Raw genomic sequence first — 11,170 nt, 5'->3', positions numbered from 1 at the left:
CGTTTATTACTTAGCGAGTCATGTAGCACTGCTGGAGATGAAGCACACTGTATTAGCTCAGCACTTACAAAACAATGTTTTTATGATGCAATGCTATACTCAGCCCCGGTGCACTACACTGTGAGATCTTACATGTACCACAGGTGCACTGCAGTTAAAGGTGTTATAGGTGCTACTGCACACTGCATTCTGATATGTCACATGAACAACCAGTGCACTGCCATAATGGGATCACTGCCCTAATTTTAGTTAATGTGACCCTACTCCTACTGTCCTACGATCTCAGGCATTTTTAGGCAACCTTATGCTACGTACAAGCACAGCTGGGAAGATGCGCCCAACTGTTTGTGTAGTCACTACCTCTACATGATGATTCACTAGAATGGCTGTCCTTCAGACACTCCCAGTACTGTTTTTATCAACATTTCCCCCATTAGGGCGCCGGTACATTGGTCTGTGTTTGAGTCAGCAATCTTTGGGAGGATGGGCCTGCCTGCTTGACCTCTGGGGATACTCCTTGCTGTGGTAATAGACTGTGTGTGCAAGCAGTGTACTGCCTCAATGCCCCCCATGTCGTTCTTGAGGGACTTTTGTATGGCATCAAAATGATTCATGTCTAAAAAGGGTATTGTTTTCTCCTTTTGCTCTGCTTCAGTTCAAAACGATGTTGCATTAAACAAAGAGCTGGAACTGTTAAGGAAGACCATAACTGAGCCATGCACAAATTGGCTTTTATTGTGATAAAATATGCAAATAGATTAAAATAAAAGTGTGCTAGTCGCAAAACATTCGTACATGGCTCGTGGGGTCTCTATTAGGAAGGGAACGCCCCTTCCTAATAGCGAGTTGCTATTTTGCAAGTCGTAATTTTTTTGCAACTCGCTAGATAGTGTAAGTACATGGCCCACAGGATTTTTGCATGCGCAAACCTAATTGCGCATGCAATTTTCCATCGGACATCTAGCCCTTGGTTTAGAGATAGGCGGCAATCAAGCCTTCCCAAATTTGTGTGGGAAGTGCTAAGTCTACAAGATAACCCAATGGTGGTATTTTCTTCACCATAGGTTGTCAAGTTTTTCGCAGACTGCCCCAGTTGCCAGGTGTGATGTCAAGCCCAGCTGCTCTCAGTTGCCTTATGCTCTGCCCTGTGTGTGACAACTGTTAGCAGAATGAAATGCAATCGACAAGGCTCCTTTTTTATCCTTAGTATACATTGTATGTGGTTCACTGGGACCAAGTTGTTGTATTGGGGAGCTCTGAAATACCAGTTTATTCGTCATCTTTTAATTTTTTTGCTTAAAGGCAAGCATCAGAGTTTGGCACACAAATCGCGTCATTCGTAGTACTTAGCAGGACTGCAACAAACCGGTGCATTAGGTTTCACTACGCTTATAAACTCACAACAGCAGAGGAGAGCTGTCTCGGGCAGACAGCAGATTTCAAAGATCCAGCTAACTCGCACCAGTACAACAGGGCTATCCCTCAAGTTGTAGAGGGATTACAACATTGTTATTTGAAAGCAGAACTGTCTTCCAGATTACATATTTCTGTCAGGCTGACACCTTACACACCAATGACCTTCCTCTTGCATGCAAGCCTGTTAGGGCATAACATGGTATGTACGTGTCCTTGTCTGAGTATGTTGTTGTAGCGCTGTGTGGCTGGCGGAATGGCGCGCTTCTAAGCACTGGGTGGATGTCTGTTAAAACAGAGGAGAACAAACAAGATGCAGATTTCCTGGTTTTGAATCGATTCTTAATCTGTTTAGGTGGCTAAAGGTCTTGCTGTCAGTCTGTGGATGAAGGAGAAACTTAATCTGGGAAGGAAGGGGGAGGGGTCGGGGGAAGGCATGGTAACTTCCAGAAGCCAGTAGCACTGAAACTCAAATAACTGACATGTTAAAGGCCATATAAACACATGACAAGACAAAAACTTGCACAGTTTACACCTTCAAGCAGAGGGAAAGGACCTCTGGACCAAACCAATTCAATCTGGGCACAAAGTAATAAAACAAAGTAAGATTCATAAATTGAATGTTGACTTTTCCGCTCTTTATCAAATCAAGAAAAACAAGGACGTCATATTCCTTGTGAATTTTTTGATACTCACTTCATGGCTGAAATGAACAGGCTTGTTGTTGGACACGATGGATCGCAGTTAGTCAGTCCACCCGCCATTACTACAGTCTGAGCGGCACCCTGACTGCAGGCAGTTGCTGATCGCACGCTGCCTGAAGGAATGCATTTAAATATTAAAGACACATACACTCGCTGGCAGTCAGGCTCAGTGAGGTGATTTCATGTTCACTACATTCCAGCATTACATCACTAGAATGATGGTTCATGGTTCAGAGATTCCTTACTTTGGGACTGCTGAGGTTGGGCAAATTAATACACAACATGAAGTATTTCTGTCTGCTGACTTTTATTACGTAATACTTCCCTACAAATTGGCAACGATTCCGCCACAACCTAGGATCCACGCAGTAAGAAGCCTGGCTTTCATCAAGAGAACTTGGTTGAGGACATTCTTGTGAACATTACATCGCCTTCAGAAGAAACATACAGGCTTGTCTATTTTCATTTGAATGCTGCTAATTTGCGCTGGTATGTTACACGAGGCTTGTCTATAACCAGCATTGTTTAAGTGAATTTTTGACATTTCGAAAAAGATTTTACGACATTTTAAATAAAGGAACATTTTACATTCATCCCAAGTTTTGTTTCTATTACTATAGTTAATTTGCTGAGCACTTTTGATGTTAAGCGCTATAGCCTTCTAAGTTAACCAACTCTCCTCCGTGTATGTGAAGTCTAGCGCAAGGAACTAATTGAAATCGAAGGGAAGCGCTGTTAAATATATTCTACTGTGCGAGTACAAAATTATTTATAAGCTCTCCTCTGTGTATATTAAATCCAGGGCGAGGCGGTAATTGACTTTCATGGGAAGCACTGGTTTGAACTGAACATATTTTGCTGTCCGTGTGTGAAGGTGGTTGAGCGCGAGGCAGAAGTTTACATCGAACGAGGCCTTTCAGGAATGAACATGTCCTGCTGTGTGCATCAAGTCTAGCGCGAGGCTGTTATTGATATTTAAAACCATAAACGAATAAAGCCCGCTGTGTGTGTGCGTGAAGTCAAGTGCGAGGCTACCACTTGCTCTGAAGATTGAGGTCAAACAAAGCCTGATGTGATTCTACCGAGTGAAGTCCGAAGGAGTAATTCTTGTCAAACAAAAACAATTCTTCTAATTAAGTGCTTACTTCAGCAGAAGCCACTCGTTTCCGCATTTCAAGCACGATGTGTGACATTCCTTCGTCAGCTCTGATGCGCATTATGTGTGCTGGACGAATAGAGTGCTAAACTTTCAGAAAGTGGTTTCTTCAATACAGTAAGTGTTTTCTTACCATCAAAATGTTTTAGGAACAACTAGCACGCCGATTGTTATACTGGAGTCAAGATCACAGTAAGCTTTTCTTCTTTTTACCTATATGTCTACCAAGTGAAATAGTGAATTTAAGGAATAAATACTGTTTGAACACAAGGAATATATATATATATATTCACTGAAAAATCATAGGTTATAGACCATATATAGTTAGGAATTCGCATTTACAAAACCTTATTTTACTCACACAAAACCATTGAAATTCCATATATAGTTAGTTGCACTAACTATATATCGCGCACCCGCAATCCACTGCTGATCATGTCACATATTACATCATTCATGACATGGTCAGTGACATCACTGATGACATCACTGATGACAACATCCAGTGACTGTATGTTTCTGTAAAGTTAAAATATGTCTTATATATTGAAGAATGAGTGGATGTATAAGTGTCTGGATGAAGGATTTAGTAGGTGCATGACTGACTGCATGAGTGAGTGATTAAATGTGTCTCACTGAGTGCATGGGTTAGTGACTAAACTGTCTTAATTTGTGCATCATTATGTCTGTTGTTCTGTAAACTGTTGCATGTGTTGATAAGTAGCTATATGAGTAACTATATGGGTTATTGATTGGTTGCACAAGTATTTGTATGGGAGACTGAGTGTGTGTGTGGGTGGCAGGGAGGTGTATGACTCTGTGCATAGATGTGTGAACAGTTGATTCACTAGATGTATGGTTTCAAAAGTGCATGTGGAAACAGCTGTATGGGCGGTTGACTGTGTGCATGAGTGTATTGGTGAGTGAATGGATATCTCAGTGCTACATGTCAAAGTAAGTACATATGTAAAACACAGTACATGTGAGAGTTGACATATATAAATAACTGTGCATAAGAGCCAGTGAATGTGTGAGTGGCTGTATGGATCATTGTGAACTTGTATCAGGGATTGTATAAGAGAGTAAATATGTGTTAGTATATGTTTGAATAAGTAAAGTTTGTATAACTGTATAGTTGAGGAAATGGAGGTGTGATTGATTCTTTGCATGACTGACTAGGTGTGTGAGTAACTCCATGGATGAGTGACAGTCTGTGAGTGTCTGTTTACACTGATTGTATCTAAGGTTATATTAGAGTCTGAAGAGGTTCATCGTATTATCACATGAATGATATCATCAGTGATGTGATCAGTAATGTCAAATGAGATGTCATCAGTGATGTCATCAGTGATGTCATTTGAGATGTCATCAGTGATGTCATTTGAGATGTCATCAGTGATGTCATCAGTGATGTCACTGACCATGTCATGAATGATGTAATATGTGACATCATCAGCAGTGGATTGCGGGTGCGCGATATATAGTTAGTGCAACTAACTATATATGGAATTTCAATGGTTTTGTGTGAGTAAAATAAGGTTTTGTAAATGCGAATTCCTAACTATATATGGTCTATAACCTATGGTTTTTTCAGTGAATTTTCAAGGTTTTGTAAATGCTAATTCCTAACTATATATGGTCTATAACCTATGGTTTTTTCAGTGAATTTTCAAGGTTTTGTAAATCCTAATTCCTAACTATATATGGTCTATAGCCTATGGTTTTTTCAGTGAATATATATATATATACATACATATATAAACATATATCATCTGTATATCTATATAAATACAAACATAAATGCATGCATACATATACTTATATGCATACAGATGCATGTTATTTACATGAAAGTTGAAAAAACACTAATAAAAGCAAAGCTAAAAAGCCACCTCATTACAAACAGAATGGCTTTAACTTAAAAGAGGGCGAGATCTATTGCATTTTCAATGCTTGTTTACTTTGGTTCCATCAAGAAGGCATTGAGATGTGTCACACATTTGCCATAAATTCTGAATGTTGGCACTCTAGTTGCACATTAGATCACTGTAGTAAAGCTACTGCTCACCAGGGACATCTGCTGCTGGTATTCAAAGTGCATGTTTCAGTCTGCATGTCAGAATTCTTTTAATGAAATAGAAGAGGATTTGAGAAGTCACTCAAAATGATCCCTAATTTTTCTTTCTGAAGCACTAATCATACTTTCTATGGCAAAATTAACCCCCTCATGTTGTTTCTTTTTAAATTGAGTGTTTTCAGACTTACCACTTCATTCCAATCAAGATGGCTTCTGGTGTGCCATACTTTTGCCATAAGTAAGACTGTTAGCGCTCTAGTTGTTCTTTAGAACACTCTGGGACATTCTGTCATTGGGCTATACTTGGGCTATATCTGGGTGATATTCGGGCTACATTTGGGCTCTTTTGTCTCTGGTGGCCATTTTGGGAGACTGCATGTCAGAATTTTTTAATGAAATAGAAGAGGATTTGAAAAGTCACTCAAAATGTGCCCTAATTTTTCTTTCTGCAGCACTAATAATACCTTCTACTGCATAATATACCCCCTCATTTTGTTCCTTTTTAAATTAAATGTTTTAAGAGGTACCACTTTATTCCCATCACGATGGCTCCAGGTGTGCTATACCTTTGTAATAAGTAGGACTGTTAGCGCTCTAGTTGTTCTTTAGAACACTCTGGGACATTCTGTCATTGGGCTATACTTGGGCTACATCTGGGTGATATTTGGGCTACATTTGGGCTCTTTTGTATCTGGTGGCCATTTTGGGAGACTGCATGTCAGAATGTTTTAATGAAATAGAAAAGGATTTGAGAAGTCACTCAAAATGTGCCCTAATTTTTCATTCTGCAGCACTAATCATACTTTCTATGGCAAAATATACCCCCTCATGTTGTTTCTTTTTAAATTAAATGTTTTAAGAGTTACCACTTTATTCCAATCAAGATGGCTTCAGGTGTGCCATACCTTTGTAATAAGTAGGACTGTTAGCGCTCTAGTTGTTCTTTAGAACACTCTAGGAGGCTGCAGTAGAACACAAAGGAATCACCTGACAGTCTCTGTCCTTGTTGGATGTACATGTTTTACTGAGAATGTCAGACTTCATTTTCACATGACTGAGAAAGATAATGTGAATTTACAGAAAATATGCTTTCAGTTTAGCTTATAGATCCCCTTCCAAACCACTGTGGGAAAATCATGAGATATTAGTTTTCTTTCAAACAATATTCATGATATCACAGCAGAAGGTTTTTTCACATGGTAAAATCACCTTAGAACCCACCACAATTCCTAAAACGAGTATGGTACCATCAACAAATGATTTATAATGTAACTAAAGTCCTAAAACCCTCTATTAACTACAATGCTTTTTAATGAGGTGCTATCATGTATATTGGTCCCAAGATGGCTGCCAACACTTCTTGGATGAAGTGCTGACAGCCAATCAGATCAGATGTGTGGTTAGGCTCCGCCCAGATATATATCTTTTTTTGAACCTAAATTACTCAAAATCCACTGGAGCACATATATTGAGACCTAGCAAAGGCACATCGGGCTAACAGTCCCTACAATTTTGCCAAGTTTCGTGCAAATCCATTCAGCCGTTCGAGCTAAAAGTGAGGCCAACCGCCCTATGGAAATTAACATGGGAAAAACGCGTTTTGGGACCCCCCTTTTTTCTCGGCCCCCCCTTGATGAAACCCCCCCAAATTGTCAGGGGCTGCTCAGAAACAAAATGTTCCATTTTCCTGAAAATTTCAGCCAATTCCGTCCACAAACGCCAAAGTTATTAGACATAGAATTTTCAAAAATCCCATAGAGAAAAAATCCTAACTATATATACCTACTGGCGACCACCAGTAGGTAAAATATATATATATATATATATGTATATATATATATATATATATATATATATATATATATATATATATATATATATATATATATATATATATATATATATATATATTCACTGACCATGTCATGAGTGATGTAATATGTGACGTCATCAGCAGTGCATTGCAGGCGCGCGAGTTATAGTTAGCTGAACTCACTGTAATTGGGGAATTACAATGGTTTTGCATGAGTGAAATGTCCAGCTAACTATAACATGAGAAACCTATGGTTTTTTCAGTGAATTTGCAAGGTTGTTTAAATGCTAATTCCTAACTATAACGTGGCTGAAACCTATGGTTTTTTCAGTGAATTTCAAAGGTTTTTTAAATGCTAATTTCTCACTATAACCTGTGTGAAAACGATGTTTTTTTCAGTGAATTTCAAAGGTTTTTTAAATGATAATTTTTAAATGTATTAATTATTATATTTCTTTCTTTTCATACTAATTTCTTACATTTTGTTTAATAAATATTTATATTTATTTTATTTTATAAATTATATTTCATATTCTTAATGTAAAATAATAACAAAACTAAATTCGATTTGATTTTTTTATTAATAATTGTTTTTTTTCATATATTAAAATTTAATTCTATATAATTCCTTTTTCATTTTAATTTTTTTTGCTAATCGCACCGTACGCGTACAGTGATTGCACCATACTTTGTGCGGTAAATCATCCTCTGCACGTTTTTGGGTTCTAGTTTCAATTTTTTGTTTTAAAAAACAAAAACAAAAAAAAACTACAAAAAATTAGAAAACTACAAAGGCAAAAAAAAATGTTCTTTTCAGAACTACCCCACTGGTCAAAGAAAGAGCTATATTTTTATGATAGTGTGTAAAACTTTGTCTGAATGTATGGTGAATGTGAAAGTGCAGAACTATAAGGACGTGCTACAGCATAAATCTATAAGGTGTTTACCTATAGAATACTGTAGTACCTCCAAAGCACTTGAATGTAACATATGCATATAAAAAAGTTACAAATCTATGCTTCAATTTGCACTGCTGGTGCAAATGTCTGGGTGAATTGGTATGCGTTGGGAGCGGATTTACAATCCCCTTGTGCCTGTTTTACACCATTATTGCATCACTTTTCTGATGCAGCTATGGTCAAAAGATGCGTCATGGTGTGTGGTATTTATAATGTGATGCATCTGGGAGATGCGTCACTTTATAAATTCCTGTATAAGAAGGAGACATTCCTACACGGAGGGGGGGGGTTCTGGCACAGAAACACCTCCTAAAAGTGGCTGTGTGAAATCTACAAGATTTCAGTTTGTCACTTTTGGAGTCATGCTGCGTCAAAACCCTGCACCTGCTTGAAGCAGGCATAAGGATTGACACAGCATTTTAAGCAGAGGGTCCCCAAAGTATTATTGGAGATGCATTGCACTTGCAACCCAACTCAAGCAATGCGCCACCATCACGGCTCAGATACATCACATATCTGTGCCATTTTTGCCCCATGGTGCACCACATTGTAAATATAGCGCATCCATGGTGGTGGTGTGTAAAGCTGGCGACCTTACCCGTCGGGAATGGTGGAGCCCAACCACAACTGATCTGTCGTTTCCGGCTTCTTCACAGGATCACGAGTGGGTACACGGAAACGAGACTGCTAGCGGGTACGAAGACTACGGGCCCTTTAAGTGGGCGTCGTCATACGAGGGTGAAGCCCCGACCCTCCGTGATGTCCCTGACTCTGGATTGGTTAAAACAGGGGAAGTCCTGTACACCGTGTGTGGAGACACCGCGAGGAAGAGGGCGGAACCCGAGGAGACGGAGAAGCGGAGTACGTCGGAAGCAGAGACCGGAAGGACCGAAGTAGGAGCCTATGGAGGAGCTAGCGGAGAAGCTGAACTACAAGGCGAGCCAGGAGGCCAACGACCCTGCGGACCGCCGTGCCACACTCCCGAGGGAGGAGTGTGGCTGACACAGGTACGGCGGCGTTTGGCGGCTTGGCTAGGAAAGCGTAATGCTAGCGTGTAGAGCGCAGCTGTGTATAATCCTTCCCCCACCCCACTGAAACCGACCTTCCAACCTATCTCCCCTTCCCCTCACCCTACCCTTTCCTACCGCTACCCCTCCTGCACTGAGCACTGTAGTTACCAATAGATACACCGGGTGTAAACCACACACTCCCTGGGTCCCCATGGTGCAATCCCTTTAGTGGACTGTGACCTAACGGCTTCCCGCCCTGTTGGTCTTCTTTCTTACGTGTGGAGAGACTCCTGACGCCCGGAGAAAGAACTCACTTCCTGGGGAAACGCCTATAGACGAACAGCGCCACGGACTCCAGTACCTTCGCCCGGGAAAGACTAACTTTCAGGACACGAAAGACGTTGGTTAATAAGCCCATAAGAACTCTCAAAATAAAACCTTCCTTAAACCCTACAGTTGGTGTCACGGTCGTCCCTTCACCCACGTCCACACTGGTGTCAGAAGTGGGATCCTCCCCTTCCCAAACGACCATGGCAATGGAACAAGTGATCCAAACGCTTATTGATGGACAACAAAAATTGGAATGGGCAATAGGCCAACAGATAAATATTTAGCAGACGCTGACCGGGACTTATTCAAAATGTCTATGACCCAACAGTTGGACGCCATCCAAAAAGTTGTACAAACTCCCCTCTCGACAACCGCAACAGACAGAAGACCTATAGGTCCGCACCCGTCAGGGGTAGCCTTGCAAAAATATGTGAATGGGGAAGATCCGGACGCGTTTTTGCTAACCTTTGAACGTGCCGCCAGGGCATGTGGGTGGCCGGAAGAAAAATGGCCTTTCTTTTTGGCGCCCTTACTCTCGGGAGAAGCACAAACTGCCTATCAAGTGGCGAACCATACAGGAACGTCTTCGTATGCCGATATAAAAGCGGTGATTTTAGATCACCTAGGAATGGATGCGGAAGCATACCGTCTTCGGTTTAGAAAAGAAAAGGGTATACCGGGTGAGAACCCAAAAACCATGTATCTGAGAGTAAAAATGGCGGCTGAGAAATGGCTCAGGCCAGATATTCGGAGTAAGGAAGAGGTCATGACCAGTATCATACTGGAACAGTTCATGGAAGTCTTGCCATACGGGACACAGAGATGGTTAAGACAACACCCTGGACTAACGGCAGCCCAAGCCATAGAAATGGCAGCCAACTATAACCGAGCAGCACCCCGGTCTTTCCCCTGGGACAATGAGAAAAGTTCCAAAGTCATAACATCATCGACCAAACTGGAGAAGAAAAAGACTGTGCCAGAACCTGTTAAGCCACGGCAGTTCAAGCATGAAGGCCCTCCCATGAAAGGACCACAGTGTTTTGAATGCGGGGAGTGGGGTCACATAGCCCGAATGTGCCCCCAACGAAGACCCGCAGAAGAACCCATGGAGGTCGGATACATCCCAAGGGCGGTCATGTACTCCTCAGAAATGGGCCCCTCCTTTTACGTAAGGGTACGAGTCAACCAGAAGTTTGTGAAAGCCTTACTAGATTCGGGTTGTCGTCAATCGGTAATTCAGGAGCGTCTTCTACACCCAGATCAGATAGGCCAGGAAGGGACCGTACTAATTAGATGCGTCCATGGGGATGTCAAACCCTACCCTATGGCAAGAATTACCCTACACCCTATAGGTAGAGATCCCTGTTCAGTAAAGGTGGGGGTAGTGAGGTCTTTGCCCGAAGAGTTAATACTTGGAGTGGACAACCCAGACTTCCTGTCCTTATTCAAAAGGGAGTTGAAAGATAACACCGTAGAAGCCTACCTGTCAGCAGACCCATGGGTATTAGATAAAGGATTTAAATTCGCACAAATCAATGATCCCTCTCTGTTAAACGCCTGGGAAGCAGCACATGTCTCACAGACCACTCCCTCCAAGAGCTACCCTAGATTCAGAATAGAAAATGATCTGCTTTATAGAGAAAGCAAAGAGGGAGAACCCACCCAACTGGTAGTGCCCCTGGAGTTCAGGGACCAGATACTATTCTAT

The sequence above is a fragment of the Lissotriton vulgaris genome, chromosome 4_1 (assembly GCF_964263255.1).
Source record: "Lissotriton vulgaris chromosome 4_1, aLisVul1.2, whole genome shotgun sequence".
NCBI classification, from domain to species: Eukaryota; Metazoa; Chordata; class Amphibia; order Caudata; family Salamandridae; genus Lissotriton; species Lissotriton vulgaris.
Note: the sequence above shows the minus strand (reverse complement) of the source record.